Source organism: Rhinatrema bivittatum, chromosome 7 (assembly GCF_901001135.1).
Source record: "Rhinatrema bivittatum chromosome 7, aRhiBiv1.1, whole genome shotgun sequence".
Taxonomy (NCBI): Eukaryota; Metazoa; Chordata; class Amphibia; order Gymnophiona; family Rhinatrematidae; genus Rhinatrema; species Rhinatrema bivittatum.
Window position 1 is genome coordinate 41,358,958 of NC_042621.1, and position 21,301 is coordinate 41,380,258.

The following is a 21,301-nucleotide window of genomic DNA, read 5'->3' on the forward strand; positions in this document are numbered from 1 at the left end:
TTCCATGCTCGCTCTCCAGGTGCACAGGCTTCTCATTCCCTGAATCACATTCTCTCTCTCTCACATTCACATACACACCAGTCACACCGTCACCTTATCAACCAGTCTCTCTCTCATACATGCACACACACACAGGCTTCCCACTCCCATGCTCTCTCTCACATAATCAGGCTTCTCACTCCAATGCTTTCTTTCACATACACCCCCACAACACCAGGCTTCTTACTCCCATGCTTTCTCACATACCCAGAGTTCTCACTTCCATGCTTTTTCTCTCTTTCACACACACACACACACACACACACACACACACATCAGTCACATCCCTGACTGTCTCACACTCTCACACATCAGTCATCTCCTTGAGCAGTCACTTTCATTGTCTCTCACATATACACATACATCAGCTCTCTGACCAGTTTCTCTCAATCACACACACATGCTCTCAATCAAATACATTCTCTCACTTACACACAGGCTCTCAATCACACACACATTCTCTCAATCACACACAGGCAGGCTGGCTGCTTCTCTCTCTTTCTCTCACTCACTTCCTCCCCCCCCCCCCCAGCACAAATGGTAGCTGCAGCAGCCTCCTCCTCCAGCCCCCACAGGCCAAGAAGGAAGACTCCCATCGGCCACGGGAGGCTCATGCTGCTGACTCCTTTCCCGATTACCGGCTGCTTCAATTGCTCGGGGGCCGATGCTGCTGTCGCCGCTATTTTTTTCATGCGGCACCGCTCTTTCTCCTTCCCGCGCACCACTTCCTGTTCCGGGTCAGGGGGAGGGGCGAGAAGAAGAAAAGGGCAGCCGCGGATGCCACAGCTTTTTTTTTTTTTTTTTTGCACTGCTGCCGTTCCCGCTGGGCTTGAACGTGTTGATAGCCCGGCGGCAACGGCAGCAGGGAAGAAAGAGCAGCGGGAGAGACCGGGAGCACGTGAACCGCTGGGGGAGGTCAGATGGGTCTTTTGGGGCGGGCTGCTGGCAGCGGCTCTTTTATTTTTATCGGGGGGGGGGGGGCGGCGGCTTAATGCAGCTCTTTTCATTTTACCGGGGCAGCAGCTGAGCGCGGCTCTCTTAATTTTACCGGGGCAGTGCCGCCCCCGGGAAGCTGGCGCCCTAGGCGACCGTCTAGTTCGCCTAGTGCTTCCGCCGGCCCTGCTTCCTGCCCTCTTCTACAATGTCTTGCTTCAGCCTGTCTACGATGTCTGCTTCAGCCTGTCTACGATGTCTTGCTTCAGCCTGTCTTAGATGTCTGCTTCAGCCCCCGTCTGACGTCTTCTTTGTAAGGACTCTGTCTGCCCTCGCCTCTGTCTGGCCTGCTGCCCATTGCCGTTCCCTGCGGCAGGTCCGAAAGGGCCGGGAACAGTCGGAGGACCGTTCATCAGTCAACTTCCCCGTGTTGGCTACCATGGGCGTGCAGGTCCGGCTGAGGGTCGGACTCCCTGCTTTTGTACCCGCCTGGCTCACCATGCCTGCTCAGCTCACCTCCCACGGTGTGGCTTTGGGCTCCTCCTGGGGTCCTGCCGTGGCCCAAGGGCTCATCACCCGCTTACGACGACCGCGCCCATGCGCGCTCGTAACACGCTCGCTTACATTATCTCATCCTTATCACTGTTGTCACATCTCTACCTCTCTTCTCTATATTCTTCTGCTCTGCATCCTATTCTCAGAAAGGGATATCAGTCCCAATCCTGGCCCTCCAAGGTAACTTTCATTCCATCGGTGCATATCGAACCATTACCCCTTCAATCTTATCCCTATTCCCCTTTCTCGCTCCCACTTCTCTTCCTTTCTCGTGCTCCCTGTGGAATGCCCACTGGTTCCAAGAAGCTTGCCTATATTCATGACCTCTTTATCTCCTCATCTTCTTGCCTTCATGAGACCTGGCTTTCTCCTGAGGACTCTGTTTCATTTACTGTCATGGAGGTTATCTTTTCTTCCATACACCTCAGTTGATTGGCCACAGTGGCAGTGTTTGGCTGTTACTCTTCCCCTCCTGTAGGTTTCAACCTCTTCTTCCATCTCAATCCCACTCTTTTCCTCCTTTAAGGTCACTCCATCCACCTATTCACCCACCACCTCTCTGGGTAGCAGTCATTGATCGACTCCTCTGATAGAAACATAGAACATGGAAACATGATGGCAGAGTAAGATCATATGGCCCATCTTTTCTGCCCATCCACCCTAACTCCCAAACACTCCCTCCGAGATCCTGTTTATCCCATGCTTTCCTGAATTCATATACTGTCCTTGTCTCCACCACCTCCACTACCCTCTCTGTGAAGAAATATTTCCTTAGATTACACCTCAGTCTACCCCCTTCCACCTTTATCCCAAAGATCCTCTTTCCATTGAAAGATACTTGCCTCCTGTGCAATACCGCGGTAGGAATTAAATGTCTCTATCATATCCCCCTTTTCCTGCTTTTCCTTTAAGGTATACATCTTTAGATATTTAAGGCTATCCCCGTATGCTTCACAATGAAGACCAGTGATTATTTTAGTAGACACCATCTGGTCTGTATCCTTTTGAAGAATTGTACCTTCTTTTTTCTGCTGACCATTCCTCTCCCTATGCAGGCAATCATCTTCCTGGCTTTTGCTGTCGCTTTAACCACCTATTTGGCCACCTTAAGACCATCAAATACAATTTCTCCCAGATCCTGCCCTTGATTCGTGCTTAGAAGAATTTCATGTCCTATGCTGTACTGCTCCCTTGGGTTTTTACAGTCCAAATGCCTGACTTTACATTTTTTAGCATTAAATCTTAGCTGCCAGACCCCAAACCATTTCTTGAGCTTTGCTAGATCCCTTCCAATGTTTTCCATACCTTCATGAGTGTCTATCCTGCTGCAGATTTTAGTATCATTTTGCTCGAGCAACTATGGTCTCTAACTAGTTCATAAATATTAAAAAAAAATAGTAAAAACTTTTTTTTATGTCAATGTGCTTTTGAATCTAATTGTTAGGCCTTGGAAGTGTGGTTTACTGACCTCAGGCACTTACAGTAAATTTGTTGGCTCTGTCCTCATGAATGTTTATATATTTTGATTTTATGAATGTTTTTGTGTTCACCACCACAAACATTGGAACATATGGTCTACAAATCTTTTAAATAGACTTTTCCTGATAGCCTTTATGCAATTTCACTCACAAAAATGTTGAAAAGAACTGGTCCTAGGACAGATCCCTATGGCATGCCATTAGTAATGCCCCCACCCCCCTCCTGGAGTAAGCTCCATTTAACACTACCCTTTGTCACCTCCCACTCTACCAGTTTCTAACCCAGTCAGTCATTTTAGGGCCCATACCAAGGGCGTTCACTTTATAAGTTGCCTATGGGGAACCATGTCAAAGACTACTGAAATCCAGGTACACTATAGCGCTCTGCCTTGATCCAACTCTCTGGACATCCAGTCAAAATCACCCCTCCTCCTTTCTCACCAACTTCAACTCCTGGGTTTCCTTCTTCCTTGATCCACATCTCCTTCCCTCATTCTTGGGGACCTTATCCTCCATGCCAATGGCCTCTCTAACTCTTAATGATTCAAAACCTCTTGCCTTATTCTCTTCTTTTAATCTCCAGCTGCTCTACTGCCCCTTTACAGCAGCATGGTCACTGTCTTGACCTAGTTCTTTCTTCCAATTGCTGTCTCTCAGACTTTTTTTTCTCAGTTTTTTCCTTCTCAGACCATCATCTGACAATTTTCACACTTAGCCATCCTCCCCCACTGCTTTGTCCATCATCACCAAAACCTTTGGCAAATCTGGGCTACTGACCCTTGTATTCTCTCTTCTCCTCCAGTACATTGCTTGAATCAGTTGATAGGGCTGTTTCTTCTTACAACACTATACTCTCCTCAGCTTTAGACAGTCTTTCCCCTCCTCTCCCCTTACCTGTCCTGTAAGGTGCACTAAATCAGCCTTGACTCATCCACAGAATCGGCTTTCTACATTCCTGTGCCTGCTCTGCAGAGCATCTCTGGTTAAAATCCTGTGCCCATGCTCACTTTATACATTTCAAACTCATGTTGACCTTCCAATCTGCTATTGTACTTGCTAAGCAAGAATACTATGTACATCTAAACTTTTTTGCCTCCAAACCTTTCCATCTCTTTGCAAAACTCAATTCCCTTTTCAAACTGTCTTTGCCCCCAAACTTCCCACTTCATTCTCTGCCCAGATTATGGCTGACTACTGCCATGATAAGGTTCACAAAATTAATCTTCAGTTTTCAACCAGATGACTCCCTCCTTCCCATTCCCCACCTCTTCTATATTTCATTCCTCTTTCCTTCCTCTAGCCCCGCCATCCTCTTCTCCTTTTCTGAAATCACAGTGGAGAAAACTGGCCATCTTCTCTCCTCCTCCAAACTCACTACTTGTTCCTCTGACCCCATTCCATCCAGCTCCTCAGGTCTGTAATGCCCCCTTGACTGCTTACCTTGTAGGGCATTCCTGGTCCAGGACAGACCTGGCAGGAGCACCTCTAGAGCAGACTCCATTGGTCCTCATGTTCTTGGTGCCTGGTGCCTCCACCTGGGGAAAAAGGTGTTAGTAGGTGAGATTCCCCTCCCTTCACCCCAGGAAACAAATGTGACTGTGAACAAGGCTGGTAGTATGTACAAATATATAAAGGTTTATTAGACCATACAAGCATATACATTTTCTACATGACTATGTTCATTGCTAATAGGATGTCAAACAGCATACTAATCTACTTGTGGTTAGTAGGCCATGCAACTATATACATTTCTACAAGATAGCAAGAACATCAAATATTTGGCAAATTGGGGTTGTTGGCCACCACAGTATACCACCATATAGAATAGAAGGGACCTCTTATGTTCATGCTTAAGCAAGTATTATTATTATCCTCCCCATTTTTTCCCCAAGTCTCACCCCTGTGAACAACTGGGCTGGTAGGCAGTATTGGCCTTGGGAGGTCCACAATATCTAGACAGTCTCCTTCCGCTTTGCTATAAGGTCTGTGCCAACGCTGGGATCGTTGCCGTCCTGGGGGACCCAACTTCACCTCCTGGTGTGTTGCTGGGGTCTATGCCCTCCTGGGGGGCCTGACCACATTCCGGTGTGCCACTGGGGTCCACGCTCTCCTGGGGGGACCTGACTCCTTCTCCCAGTGTGCCACTGAGGTCCATGTCCTCCTGGGGGACCGACTCTGCCTTCTGGATCTACCACTAGGGTCCACATCCTCCTGGAGGATCCGATTCTACCTCCTGGACTGCCACTGGGGTCCCCTCACTCAAGGGGAGGGGGGGGGGGACCATGCCACCTCCCAGCCTACTGCTGTTCTTCAGTTCTCCTCCCACTAGTAGGAAGGTTTTCCATGGCTTGGGTTTACAGCTCCACTAGGCTCATGGATATTTTAGTGTTCAGAGGTTCTGGCCCTCCACAGTCTCAGATTTCAGTGATTTTAGCTCTGCTAAGCTCATGACCAGTCATTTCTATTACCCAGCCTGGCTAAATCACTTTCTTTCAGCCTATCTTTTGCTTTACCTGGCCCTGTATGGTCACCTCTCAGCCAAAAGGCCAAGACCCAGGCAGGACCACATAGAGAAACCATGGGCACACCTCTCTAGTTTGCCTGGCCAATCCGCTGTTGTCTGGGATCTCAGTACCCATGTGTCTGAATACCCTTGTTAGTCGGGGTGAAAATATGTTTGCTTCCTAGGACTGTTCTCCCAGTACATTTCTCTCATAAATCCCTTTCCCAGTCATAGTTCTGTAATTTAGAAGTTTGAATCCTCTGATATTTAGTGATATTTCATACAAAATTACCAGCAGAAGTTCAGGGGGCAGTGACATTCAAATCCCCTACCTGACTCTCAATTCAGTGGTCATTTAAGTGTCTTCACAGTAAGGAGTCTGACTATCTTTTCAATTTCATTCTGTGTTTCCTGGGCTGGCAGCTCATGTTACACAGCTATGTTATCCTCCCTTTTTTTCTCTGCTGCAGTTCACTTAAATGGTAGCATGCTCAAATTTCTGTCTCTTGTGAGGGGGTTTCATGTCTATTTCCCTTGCATTCATCCCTTCTGTCACATCCTCAATCTATCACTTTCCCCTGCAACTGTTTCTACTGCCTTTCAACATGCTGTGATCCCACCACTCCTGAAAAATCCCTCACTGGACCCTAAGTGTCCTGCTAACTATTATCATATTTCCCTCCTCCCTTTCTCATCCAAACTACTCAAGTATGCCATTCACCCCCCCCCCCCCCCTATTGACTTTTTCATCTCACTTCAATCTGGTTTTCACCCTCTTCATTCTACAGAAATAGCTGTTGCCAAAGTCTCTAATGAACTGTTCATGGCTAAAGCCTCATCCTCTTTAACCTATCCACTGCTTTGATACATTTAATTGCCACCTGCTCTTTGATACTCTTTTCTCAGTTGGATTTCAGGATTCTGTCCTGCATTGGTTCTCTCTCCCATCGCACTTTCAGTGTATCCTCTGATGGATTCTTCTCTGTCACCATCCCACTATCGATTGATGTGCTTTGAGTTCTGCCCTTGGCCATCATGTCTTTTTTGTCCCATACTTTCCATATTATCCAGTCTCAGCCTGCTGGTCTGATGTTGGATGTCTCACCACCACCTTAAACTCAATATGGCTAAGATAGAACTCCTTATTTTCCCCAAACCCATTTCCCTTCTTCCCACTTTCTCTGTTTCTGTGGATAATGCTTATCATCCATCCAGTCCCCTCAGCCCATAACTTTGGGGTCATCTTTGAAGCCTTTCTCCAAAAAACACTGCTGTCATTTCTTTCTCTATAATATCACCAAAATCTGTCCCTTCCCTTCTGAACCCACTACCAGAACCCTTATCTACACTCTTATTACCTCCCACTTAGATTACTGTAAACTACTCCTTGCAAATCTTCCAGTAAACCATCTCTTTCCACTATGATCTATCCAAAATTCAGCTGCGTGACTATCTTTCATGAAAATCACAACACCCTCTTCTCAAGTCACTATATTGGCTCACTATCTGTTTTCGCACAGTTCAGGCTCCTTTTACTCAACTACATGCACCTTCACTCTACAGCTCCTCACTAGCTCTCCTCTCTTATCTCTCTCTACATCCCTCTCATGCACTCCGCTCATCATGCAAGTCACTCCTATCCATGCTCTTCTACTGCCAAGTCCCGACTCCTTGCTTTCCACCTGGCTGCACAATATGCTTGGAATAGATTTCCTGAGCTAGTGCATCATGCTCCTCACTTGCCATATTTAAATCCCATCTAAAAACTCATATTTTGAGGCTATTAAATCTTAACCCCTGATTATCCCGTTTACAGCCTTATTGATTTTAACTATTTTCTTAATAAATGAAATTCCCAAAGACTCTTTTGCCTTGTATGTTTGCCTTTATTAGACTGTAAGCTCTACCAAGCAGGGATAGTCTGTTATGTGCTTTTGTACAGCACTGTGAATGTTGAGTAGCACTATAGAAGAGATATATAGTAGTAGTAGCAGCAGCAGCAGCACAATTTGTGTGTGGGCAGAGGGATTGTAAAACAGCATGCATACTTTTGAAAATGCCAGTTATGGGTGCTGATACTCACTCAACCTATATACGCCCCAGGGAATGCTCCTTTATAGCTCAGCTACAGGTACACGCTTAAGGGGGGACACTAGTACTGCTGTTATTATTTAGCATTTGTCTAGCTCTACTAGCTACATACTGCCCCATGCAGATACATATAAGAGACAGTCCCTGCTCCATGGAGCTTACAGTTGTCCAGTGTTTCCATATGCCATAAAAAGCTCACCAATGCCTGATGCTCAGATGCAGACCCACCCCAGGGCTCTGCTTTCAGCACTTTACAGCATCAAGAGATACCAGTGGCGGCTCTTAAAAGTGAAGGAGCTCCTTTCTGAAAACTTGTGTAATCGTGAACGTCACGTCTTTCTAGTTACAGCAGGAGGCCCAGAGTGTGGTAATTAATGAGCAAAGATAGTTGGGCCCAGCATTGTGCAGAACACACAGGGAATGCAGCATCTCCTCGTCCTCTTTTCAGCCTCCATCCTATCCCCAAGCTAAGTGAAATGGGGACTGAGTGGCTACTGGCTATGACTCACTTCAGATGGTGGGGTCTGGCAGCCGTGATAATTAACCGAGCTAGCTGCCCGTGCCACACCAACTTCTCCCTTCTCCTGCACCTGCATATAAAGGGAACGGGTCCATTGTGATGAGTTCATGGGCCTCTCTGTCTCCTTTCCCCTTTGTTTCAAATTTTGGAAGAGCGGCTGGTGGGGCTTTCAGTGCTTCCCTGGCCATACGAGCCCTCTTCATGTCTGTGCTGCCTGCCCCGTTGAGCTGATGCGCCACACTACTTTTCTATTAATGTAGCTGTGCCTTGGGTTTGAAAAGGTTGGGAAACGCTGGCATAGTCTTAGTTCTGGCAGGCTTTGCCTCAGCTGGAAGCTCAAAGCAGCAGGAAGGGGCTGCAGGGAAAAAAAATCGGAGACAACAAGAATAGGCTTTGATCACATGGTGCCTTCTTAGCCCCTCCTCCATGAATCTCTCCACATCTTCTCTTTGTTGAGATGCGGCCTGTGGCTGGAGCCACGAGCCGCCTCTTACCTTCGCGGCCCGGAGACCACAGAAACCGGGGCCTTTTCCCTTGGCAGGAGCCACTCCCGGACCACCCTAGTGACTCCTCTTCTTCGCGGCAGGAGCCGCCGACATTGTCCATGCTCCACGGCCCAGGAGGGCCTCGTTCCCAACCTCTGCTGTGGCTGGGGCCGCCCCCAGCCTTTCTTCAGTGGCAGGATGCCACCATTCCAGCATCGGGGCCTGCCTGCGGCCCTTCTCCAGCTCCTCTTGCTCCCCTGCTGTGGCCGGCAGCATGGCCACTGTCCAGGGTCCTGCCCCTTCCTTCCTAGGGGCAGGCCCGTGGATCTCTCTTGGATTTAAAGGGCCCATGGCCGTTCCACCCCAGGCTCCACCTGCAAGCTCCTACCCTATAAAAGGGCTTCTCGCTCAGTCTACTTTCATCTTGGAATCAGGTCACTCCTCCTCAAGGACATGGGTCACTCCTGCCTGATAGCTGCTCACCCCGGATCGCCTTCTCTGCTGACCATTCCCATAGAACCGTTCTGTCCGTTGGCTCCTTCCCTGGTGGCAGGGGCACCAGTCCAGCAGGACCTTCCTCGAGCACCCTCATCGGGTCGTCACTCTTGTGTCTCCTGTTCCAAGTGTCTCTTGTCCCAGTGTCTCCTGTTCCAGCGTCTCCTGTGTCTCCTGTTCCAGTGTCTCCTGTTTCAGCATTTCTCCATTCCCTGGTGGTACCCTCCAGACTGATCTTATGGTACTGACCTCTGCCTGACTATTGACTTCGCCTGATTGCTGCCTGGAACTTGACCTTTACCTGACCTGACTTCACCTGGACTGACCTCTGGTAACTGACCACTGCCTTGGCTAACCATTCTGGACTGATACTCTGGCCTTTGACCCTTGCTATCCACTTGGACTCTCTATGCTGGCCTTCCGTGACCTCTGGCCTTCCTCCTTGGACAACGACCGCACACCCTTGTGGTGTTGGGCACGCCCTTGGACTTTCTCCTCTGGAGATCCTGCGAGGCCCACCTAAGACCATCTCCTGTTGGCGAAACCCCAGATAGCCTCTGTCTGTGCTCCGCCTCCTGGTGGCAGGTGCCCTCTGGGCCCGACCGGAGGGCCGTACCAATCCTGCACCAGGCCAAGGGTCCACTTCCAGCGCAACACTCCTCCTTCTGGAACCTATCACAAGGCCATTTTTACTTGCTGCTAATTGTCTTTTTGATACTGCCATGAGGAGGGAGCGAGGGAAGGCTGCAGCATAACACCATTTTTCAAAGTAAAAATTCTCCCCGTAACCTGCTTATTATTCCATGGTCCACAATCAGAATTTCCTCCTTACTCCCCCACACCACGCGTAGACTAATGGTAGCTTACAATAACCACAGCCTAAACCCTATCTCCCACAACTCCCACAAACTAAAAAAAAGAGTCCAGGCATCTGGATCAAACAAAGGCAAAGAAATGCACACAATCCACCTGGAGAGTAAAAGAGGTCATCAAGTCAATCATCTGGGGTGTGCAATGCTGTGGTGAGAAAGTCCACATGGGTTCTCTGGGCCAAGGAAGAGCGAAGTTTAAGACTAACAGGACTGTAGCAGGAGTGTTCCAGGACCTCTCTCCATCCCTGGATGGCTGCTGCACAGAGTGGCGGTGGCAGCAGAGAGTGCATGGGTAGGATTCTGTGTGTATGGATGTGGAGGGAGGAGGTCTGGGCAACGCCATCTATCCAGGCAGGGGATGAAGGACCATCTATGGGAGAGAGATCCAAATCATTGTCGAGACACATATACAGTTTATTTCTTTTGGGTCATGTGCAAAGAAATTACTCAAGACAACAGGATAGGGCAGAGCTAGAGACAGGGAAAGAGAGACCAAGAGAAGGAGACAGGGAGGAAAAGGGATTTCTGTTATTTGCAGTATCAGGGATGCATGCACTGGCAGTTGGAAGATTAAATTAAGTATTATATCTGCTGACCCCATTGCCATGGTTACAGGACAGCGGAAAATATTAATCAGCCCCAGCCTTTTCAGCCGAATGTAGCAGAAAAGCGGAGGATAAATCTAAATTTATATGTATATAATGTACATGCATCGCTGCTGTTTTATTACAGAATGTCACACAATAAAGCATCTGATGTTGCTGAGATAAATACATGTAATAAAAAAAAAAATCCTGTTTCTAAGCCCGATGACGTGACTCACAGGGCAGAACACAGACTGCCAGCGGAGTCTTTCTCGTAAACATGCAATGGGCTTTTCTGCACAGTGCTAAGGTGTTGTATCTGTCTCCCATCCTCAGGAAGCCTTGATCAGAACTGGACTGGTATTAGAAACAGAAGAGGGAAAATTGTTTCCAAGCAAGGAGTTTACAAAGATTGAGAACTACAGCACTAAAACAATAGATCAAGCTGTAAAGGCATTGGCTAAATCAACATTCATAGCATTTACCAGGAGCCAGTTGAGTGCCAGCCACTGAAACCACAAGACCAGGGCCCAGGACTCAGAGTCACTAACACCACAGCTCTGCAAGGACCCCAAAAACACTAAAAGCACATGTTACGAGCCCCAGAGTCAGGGAAACCCACCTGGGGAGTGGCATGGGACTACAAGGCAGGACTCAGAGCAAGACAAGGGTCGGTCTTCCTCCCTGCCAGCCCCTCCCCCCGCAGATTAAGCCCTTAGGTTCTGGGGGCCAGTAGGTCTCTGCAGCGGCAGTACATCATAGCGGCGAGTCCAGACAGGCAAGGCTTGGAACTGGACAGGACCTAGAACTAGACAAGACAAGGGCGGGACAAGGCAAGGACAGGACTCTGGTACAGGCAGGGCTGGACTGAGTATTGGAACAGTAAGGACAAGAACAACAAAGCAGACTAGGGCAGGACTTAGACAAGTGAAACACCAAACAAAGAACGTGGCAAGGCTTGTTTAACACCCCCCCCCCCCCTTGTGGTGTGACTACCCTCCTGCTTTCAGAGGCTTAAGTGTTACTGAATTGTTAGATGGTTCTAATTGGGAGTCACTAGATATTCACAAGTGGAGTGGCTAAGAGGAATACCCTCGTTTCCATCAGGGCACCTTACTAGGACTAAGGGGAACAACACCAACCCGAACAGTCCCTCCGAGATAGCGGGGAAAGGCAGAGTTATTAGATGAAAATGAGAGGAAATCACCTTTTTTTGTTTCTTTTTCTTTTTACTTTTATAACTTCAATTTCTTAACAATAAATTACATATTTTTTTTCATAAGCAATGTAACAAAAACTAATAATCTTAATTCTTTTCAGGATGTAACAAGATTACAGAGCTGGCTCTACTATTTGTGAGAATTCCCTTTAGATATATATAATTTCAAAGCCATTATAAATGTATATTCTACATCTATCAAAGTGGATTATTCTAAGAATTGAGTCTTTGTGTATGCTTATATTTTTCAGGTAGCTGAAATACGAGAACTGTCTTCCGGTATTTCAGGTAAGTGAATGAATTAATGTTTTTCTTTTCTTTTTTCTGTCTCTGTTTTTTCTGTTTTCTCTGTGTTCACTTCTGTGTTTTCTTCATCTCTCAGCCCTTGCCTGTCTTTCTGTAATGTAACTATTGATGGGTCCTTAATTGGTAGTGCTGGATGGTGTTGGTGTGTGCACATACTTAGCTGTTATTTTGTGACTTCGATCTTTCTTCCTTCTATCTACTGCCTACCTTCTGTCTCTCAACTCATTCAAAAAGAGAATCTGTCTCCCTTCATCAACTAGTCTCCCGCAGACTAGTATATGAATACTCCCGCAATGTATGTCTTTTGACAGCTTATTGGAAACTCTAATTTCAAGATAAAACAATAATTAATTTGGCCCTAACTATAGAGAGAACAGTATTATGCTATTGCTGTCATGGCTCTCACTCACTCTTTTAAACTTTGCACTGTTTCTCTGAACCTGCTACTCTTGTAATATATATAGTTGGACCGGGTAAAGTTGTCACTATGTATCCCTCTCCCAGCAATCTCAGCAGATATTGTTTGCCGAAGGGAAATTATGCCTTACTACCTTCAGTAATGGGCAAATAATCAGAGTTGGTGAAGGTGTATGATCCAGTGCTATGCATGCTTATTTGTTCTTTCTACCAGTTATTTTACTCGAAAATTCAACAACACAGACTCTATCTCAATTAAGCTGTCTTAAGTCACTGCATGCCAGCATCATTATTATCATTAACTATACTTTCCTGCACCTTACCTTGCCAGGAAACAGTGCTTAAATTCACACAAACTATTCATACACTCTCATGTATATGTTTTTACTGTTCTTTCTCCTTTAGGTAGGATGCTATCACTTTCTGAGGCCTATGAGAGGAGCACCAAGACAGTGCTTCCGCTCTGTTCAACTTCAACCTCTGGTCTGCTGAAATTCTAATCTGACTTTAGCTTTTCTGCCTTCCCTAGATTCCTGCGCTGTGATGTCCTCGGGTGTTTTCATTTGACCTAAATGGTGTTCTTTAAGCAAGCGTTGGCCAGCTCTTCCAATTCTCTGGGTCAATTGTACAGGGTGTTAAGAATTTTTCTGTGGTTTTGTTTGCTTAGTGATGCTAGATATTTTAAATCATACCTGTATACTTTAACCTATTCTGGTGCTGTTATGCTGACCTGCTCACTGGTTGCTAGGAAAGCCATAACCACATATCTTTTTGATAGGATTCAGAATTTCTTAAATCGTTATGGTAGTCCTTGTTTTTCTGAGATGGATCAGAAGGGTCCATTAGTTCTAGGGGGTACACGAGCACTACCAATTGTTTTTAAACTTTAATTTTGTTTTTGATACCTATATCAAAAAGTATGTTCCTTGCTAGCAAAAATAATTCTGTCTAAAATGATTTATACATGTCTTTCCCTTTCTTAAAAATCACTATACAGCTGTCAGTTGACATTTATTATTATTTAAAATTTCTCAATTACATTTTTTTTTAATAATGCCTCAGTTGGTGTCTTCAGGGTCTCTCCTGGTGCCCATTCCTAAAATTCCCTGGCTTCTAGTGGATTTAGGGGGGCTTTAGCTCCAAATAGGGCAGGTCTTCCAAACGAGGTTAGACACAACTTTAAAATTCACTTCAGAGACCAGGAGGTGGGGTTGGTCAGGTGGCCAGGGTCTCCTTACCTGGCCATTTTTCTCGAATATAATTTTATGTTTTGCAAAATTGAGGGGCACCCCACCCCGGATCACAGGTATCCTGCTGATGTCATCACTGACGTCAGCATGCAGGCCTGGCCATCCTAGTTGCAGTGTCGGGGCTTCCCAAGGCCCCAATGCTGATCTCTGTTTATTTAAAAAAAAAAAAATTAATTGCATTTGCGATGGCAGAAAAAGGATCAGGAAAAGGATCAGGTACCCACCCTATAGCTGGAGTTGGACCAGTCAGCAGAAGAGGCAAGCAATGCCCATAATGTATCGGGCCAGTTAGAAGGCACAGGCAGCGTCAGACGAGGTGAGTCCAGCAGTCCCGGCACAGGAGGACAATGCCCCGGGCAGCAACGTGACTGCTGACACCACCTACCGCTGCCCGCCAGCAGATTCCTCTCACGCCTCTCTTCATCTCCTCAGCGGCATGAAATGGTGGCTCCAGCGCAGCAGAAGCAGGCCCGGGTCCCAACAAGGTCACTACGCTGCATTTCTGCCCAGGCTGGCTCTCCCTGAATTGCGGCTCCTCTCACTCAGGTCTCTGGTCCCTCCCCCTTGACAGCGAGCAGAGGCAGCAGAAGCAGCAAAAATGGGCTCAGTCTTGGCAGCGCTCCTATGCCACTCAACTTCTCCAAGCCTTTTCTTTCCACCTTTTTTTTTTTTTTTCAATCACAGCTCATCTCTGAAACGGCAGCGACTCTGAAAGGCACCTTTATGGCTGCCTCAGTTAATTGTAGCTCCCTCTTCTTTAACATGTGCCTGCTCTGGCCACCTTTTTTTTTTTGGTTTGTTTTTTCTTTAATTTTTTAATAATTGCAGCAGACCCAGCTTTCTCGTTCAGGCCTCACAGAGTCTTCCCTCATCTTCCTCAGGTAATTTACAAATTCATTTTTTTATTTATGTAGAATGCCTACCCCTATTACTAGACAAGACAAGGATGGGACAAGGCAAGGACAGGACTCTGGTACAGGCATGACTGGATACTGGAACAGACAGAACAAAGCAGACTAGGGCAGCACTTAGTCAAGTGCACACAAGAAAAACACTGAACAAAGAACATAGAAGCCTGAAGGCAGCAAAGCTTGGAACAGACAGAACAGGCCCTAAGGCCCAAGGCAGGATACAAGAGAGATTAGGCCCAAGAGCCTCAAGGCAAGAGCAAGGGTGAGGTCACGGAGCCAGAAGGGATACCATGAGAAGACAAGGCTACTATGGCAAGACAGGTTTACATAGAGCTGGGACTTGGGTGTGGCAAGGGCAGTGAGGAGGACAAGACTAGTGATGAGACTCACTGAGGGCCTCTGCTGGTAGGATAAAGCTGTATGACAGGCAAAATCCTAATATCACAGCTCTACACAGGACCCAGAGACACTAAAACCACAGCTCTGCATAGGTCACGGAGACACTAAAACCACAGATATGCAAAGATCCCAGACATACTAAAAGCACAGCTCTGCACAGGCCCCAGAGACAGTAAATTCAAAGCTCTTCACAGGCCCTAGGGCTCAGAGCCACTAAAACCACAGTTCTGCACAGGACCCAGAAACACTAAAACCCCAGCTCTGTACAGATCCCAGGACCCAGAGACACTGAAACTACAGTTCTGAACAGGCCCAAGAGCTCAGTGACACTAAAATCACAGCTCTGCATAGATCACAGAGACACTAAAACCACAGCTCTGCATAGATCCCAAAGACACTAAAATCCACAGTTCAGTATAGGACCCAGAGCCACTAAAACCACAGTTCTGCACAGGACCCAGAAACACTACAATCACACCTCTGCACAGATCCTAGGACCCAGAGACACTGAAACCACATCTCTGAACAGGCCCAAGATCTCAGTGACACTAAAACCACAGCTCTGCACAGATCACAGAGACACTAAAACCACAACTATGCATAGATTCGAGAGATAAAAAAACTACAGCTCTGTACAGATCCCAGGACCCAGAGACCCTGAAACTACAGTTCTGAACAGGCCCAAGGGCTCAGTGACACTAAAATCACAGCTCTGCATAGATCACAGAGACACTAAAACAACAGCTCTGCGCAGATCACAGAGACACTAAAACCACAGCTACGCATAGATTCGAGAGATACAAAAATCACAGCTCTGCACAGGTCGCAGAGACACTAAAAGCACAGCTATGTTCAGGTCCCAAAGACACTAAAATTGCAACTCTGCACAGATTCTAGAGACATTAATAGCACATCTATGTACAGGTCCCAGAAACACTTAAACCACAGCTCTGCACAGGTCCCAGAGCCCAGAGACACTAAAACCACAGCTCTGTACAGGTCCCAGAGCCCAGAGACACTAAAACCACAGCTCTGTACAGGTCCCAGAGGCACTAAAACCAGAGCTCTGCAAATCCCAGAACTCAGAGATACTAAAATCACATGCTTGACTGAGGTCCCCCGCACAACCAACACTGCATTTCTTTTTTGTGGGTCCAAGAAGGCTGCCGGGAAGTGCTTCTGGTGGGTGTGGCCCACTTCAAATGCTGCATTGATGGTAGCAAGCAACCGGCACTTTGGCTGCTTGGTGGGAGGGGAGGTGGGACTTGAAACAGCACAACAGCAGCACTGGAGGGCCAGCGCTTCTGCTGGTGCGGGATGGGATTGAAGGACAGCACAGGAGCCTCAGCAAGCATGCTGCTGAAGGAAAGAGGAGATAGCTGGAACCACCACTAGTAAGGTGAATGCTATTGCAATGGTGGGGGGGGGGGAGAAGAGGAAGATTCTTGGTGGGGGTTTGGGGAAAGAAAGGGATCTGCTAGCCAGGGGATGAGGGTGGAGATACCATAGGGATGCTGTTGAGTGGGTGAGTGCAAGAATCTGCTTAATATTCTTTTATTGTCCTGGCATCCGTCCACCATAACAAACTCTGGTATTTACTCATAAAAATAACAAGACATATTTTCCCAATGATTTTCTCCTGATTTTGTTCTTGTCATAATAAACCCTGATACATTCCTGGGAAAATTTTAAAAAACAAAAATGAAGGTCCCTAAGTATAATCTAGGTCAGGACCCCTGCGGGTAGTACAGCTCTGCTTCGGGGTGTATAGCTCAGGCGGAGAACAGATCCAGAGCGGAATAAAGACAAAGGAATGTGCTAGAACAAGCAGCCAGCACAGAGCAGGGTAATTCTATGTAGCTCCCATTCTGGGCACACTGGGAGGTTTATACCAGGAATGTATACTCATTTGAAATGAAATAGGAAGAATATGTTACGATCCCGGTCACTAGGTTAGTGACCGGGCACCTACCGCTTCTTGCCGCGCCGACGCGCCGAGAACCGTGCCGCAAAACGCCCGATTCGTGGCCTTCCAGGCCGCATGGCAGCGGCGTCTCCACGAGGGAGACGCCGCCAAAGACTCCTCCCCTCGACGGGGGAACGCGTGCGCGCAGGGGCCCGCGTTTTCAGTCGTCAGCACCCGGATGTGCTGACACGCCTCCAATGACGTCAGACGCCGGGTAGGGGATTTAAACAGGGAGCCAGGGGTTTTCAAATTGCCTTGCAACGAGGTTCCTTCTATGAAGTACTAGTTGCCGTTCTGCTTACCCGGTTCCTGATTCCTGCTACCTGTCTTCGGATTCTGCCTGCCTGACCTTGATTCTTGCCTGCTGCCTGGTTCCTGGACTTCTGCTTGCCCTTGCGGTTCTGCTTCTGCCTGATTTCTGCCTGCCTTGACTCCGGTCCGTGACTCCAGCTTCCGCCTGCCTCGACCCCGGTTCATGACCCCGACATCTGCCTTTCTACTGCCTGCCTTGACTCCGGTTCGTGACCCCGACTTCAGACTGCCTGCCGCCTGCCTCGACCCCAGTTCGTGACTCCGACTTCTGCCTGCCTGCCGCCTGCCTTGACTCCGGTTCGTACTCCTTTCCTGGGTTTCTTCGATTCTTCGCCTAAGTCCCAGCGGTCTGGGTTCCTACGGGCTCCTCCTGGGGGGACTTCGGACTTCCAGGGTGAAGACTCCTAAGTCCTAGGGACCCGGGCTCCCACAGCTCCTCTGGAGGAGTCACGGGTTTCCAGGTGAAGCCTCGTCTGCCCAGTGTGTGTTCTGCCTCCCGACCGTTCCCCCAGGTCGGCCTAAGGATCCACTTCCGGATTTGGACAGTCATAACAGAATAAACACGAAATGAAAGAGAAATTAAGTTAATTTTGTCCATTTTCTTTCATTTCATTTTAAAAATAAAGATTACTACCTGCCGCTGCCACATTAAAAATCTCCTCAGCTTGGTTTTGGGGCTTTGTTTTTTTTTTTTGGTTCGAAAAGAAAAACAAATAGAATGAAATCTAAAAAAAGAAACTAAATCAAATATGTTTTTAAATTGTTGGGCCTCAGCAAATGATAAAAAGAAAAGAAAAAAGCAAACATTTCCTGGGCCTGCCCGATCTCCCAGACACCTGCCCCCAGATTCTCGTAGCCTCGCCCTCAATGGCGTCCTTACAGGATCCCTCCTGCCACTCTGCAGCTGCGAGTGCAAAGCACCATGGCAGATCAGTGCTGGCATTTTTGCCAGCATCATTTGCAATAGCAACCAGGGATCACTGCTGCCCCATGAAGGTTTAAGATAAAGAGGGTCTGGAGGCAGCTGGGTGGAGGATCAGGGAGGCCCAGGAAATATTTGTTTTGGGTTGGGCTTTTTTTCTTTTTCTATTTTTTGGCAGTGGCCTGACAATTTTCATAAAATTTTGTTTTAGCTTCTTTTTATAGATTTCATTGTTTTGGTTTTCAATTGAAACAAAACAAAAATGAAAGAGAAAAGTGAAGAATATAGATCATTAAAATAGCAAGCCATACTTGGGATTAAAAACACAAATTAGTGAATGAGGTATGAATACTATGGGATTATTTTCCTGTAAAGTCAAGTCAGTAGCAAGTGGTGCACAGTAGCTGCAGGAGATCAGTACAATTGATCCTGTGAGGTGGCCCTACCGGTTGTTACTGGTTGCCCACAGTTAAGCTGGGCAATTAGTTCAGTGTATTCCAGATTTGTGACTTTCAAATCTATCTGCGATTTACTCGCCTAAATGGATGCGCAGAGATTTGTAATATTTTACAAACTGTATAGCAGGGGTTGTACAGTGTATAAAATACAGGTAGTTCTACTCTGAAAGTGCACTCCTAGGCTTCAGTATGCACAAATATTTGGAATGCAAGGAAAGCACTTATTTTCTCTATTTTAAAGATATACATGCATATATTTCATATATGAAAAATAATGGAACAGATAAATGTGAGTCAGTTATTTTACTGTTTCAGATAATAGAAGGACTAGAAGAAACTCCATGAAGTTAGCAAGTAGCACATTTAAAACTAATCGCAGAACATTCTTTTTCACTCAATGCACAATTAAGCTCTGGAATTTGTTGCCAGAGGATGTGGTAAGGGCAGTTAGTGTAGCTGGGTTTAAAAAAGGTTTGGATAAGTTTATCTAAACTCATGGTCCCCATATGTGAGGAGCATGACCATGACATGTTGAAAAATGTTCCTTTTGATTGGATATGTGAATAGCACTAGTAAGTAATGTTATCATTGTATAAGGTCAAGATATGGAACTGTAAGGGGGGGGGGGGATTGGGATTAAATGGTAATGATGTATTTATTATCCTGTTTGCTGTTGACCTGATGGTTTGAAATGTTTGGCTCTAAGGTTGAAATGCAATAAAAAAATGTTGATTATAAAAAAAAGGCTAAGTTCTTGGAGAAGTCATTAACTGCTATTAATCGAGTTGACTTAGAAAATAGCCACAGCTATTACTGGCATCAGTAGCATGGGATAGACTTAGTTTTTGGGTAGTTGCCAGGTTCTTATGGCCTGGATTGGCCACTGTTGGAAACAGGATGCTGGGCTTCATGGACTCTTGGTCTAACCCAGTATGGCAACTTCTTATGTTCTTATATACATGTAATAACCCCAATTTATATGTGGAGGCAGGTGATTTTATACAGCACACTCGTATACCATTTTGAAAATACTTACTTGGAATCATCAGTTCGCTAATACCTCCCCAGTTCATGTAATCCATCTCCAGTTCACATAGTCCTTCTAGCACTTCACCCTGAGCTCCCACCAGTTCACCCAGACCTCCTACCCAAAATTTGCAGACAACAGACCAGTCCAATTTCCCTTGCAACAGTCAGTGATTGGGTGTGAAAGTGTACAAATAAATTCAGTAATGAATATGCATATATCTCTTACAAAATAGCAATTTCCGCGTATACTTTGGAACCCCGCCCTGAGATTCCCAGCCCACCTCTTTTCTCTGCTGGTTAAATGTGCCCATGAAATAGAAAATATGCACGCACTCTCAACCTTCATAAAACAGTATACACACACGAACATGCTACTTGCACATGTACATGCTATTTTTACAGGCAAGCTCCACGATTTGCAAATTGTGTGTGGAAAATGCAAATAATGCAAGCAAAATGAATTCTTCCCACACTATTTATATTTTGCATGCACAAAAATAGGAAATGAAACTAAATAAAAGAAAAAACAAAGCCTCCAAAATGAAACTAAACAAATGGAAATGAAAATGTTCAGAATACAGGCCCTTTACAATAGGATTGGGTTCTGGAAAGGGGAAAGCGATCCAGGCAGTAATCCTATCCTAGTGAATGTTTCCATTTTACATAAAGTGGTGGGGTTATGCATGACTTCACTCGACTGCATGGAAATAAAGATCAATAAACATAAAAATATAAGGTAAGACTTTTTTTTTTTGGACTAATTTAATGCAATCTTTAATTTGCCTTTGGGAGCTACACTTTATTTTGAGCCAATGAAGGGAGCGCAACTTCCAAAAGCCAGACCTGAAATGTATTGTTGATGCAATAAGTAGGTCTTGTTTTGTACTCTTTTGTTTATTGATTTTTCTTTTCGCACATGGCGACACTAAAACTTCCAGAGGACTGTTTCATAAGAAGTAAACAAAAGCAGTGAGGCATATGCAAGTCTTCTGAGGAGAATATCAGAGGAGGACCTGATTTCTGTCAGTGACATCAGAAATGGGTAAAAAAAAATAAAAGGCATTGACTTCTCTGTTTTTGACAGTAATTACCATAAGGAAATGCCATGCAATCAATATATAGTTAAAAAAAACTACACGTAAAACCTATTGCCCTGAAAAGAGAGCACTCCTGAGAGTGGAAAGCTCTCACATAGCATCTTAATATAATCAGGACTACATTTTTAAAGGGGTTTTGCACATAAAAAGCAGTTCAATATGCAGAAGTAGCATGCAAACATGTACATGCTATTTTATGAACATCGAATACACACGGATTTTCCATTTTGCGCATACATTTTACCAGCAGGAAAAAGGGGCAGGTGAGGTACACACAGTAACTGCTATTTTGTAAGAGATACGTGTATAAATTACCACAGTTATTTGTACACTTTTAAGCCTGCTGGTTGACTGGCACAAGTGAGATCAGACTTGTCTGCAGTATTTGGGTGGGAGGCTTGCGTGAAGTGCTAGCGGGTCTATACGAACTGGAGAAGGACTGGATGAACTGGTGGTGATA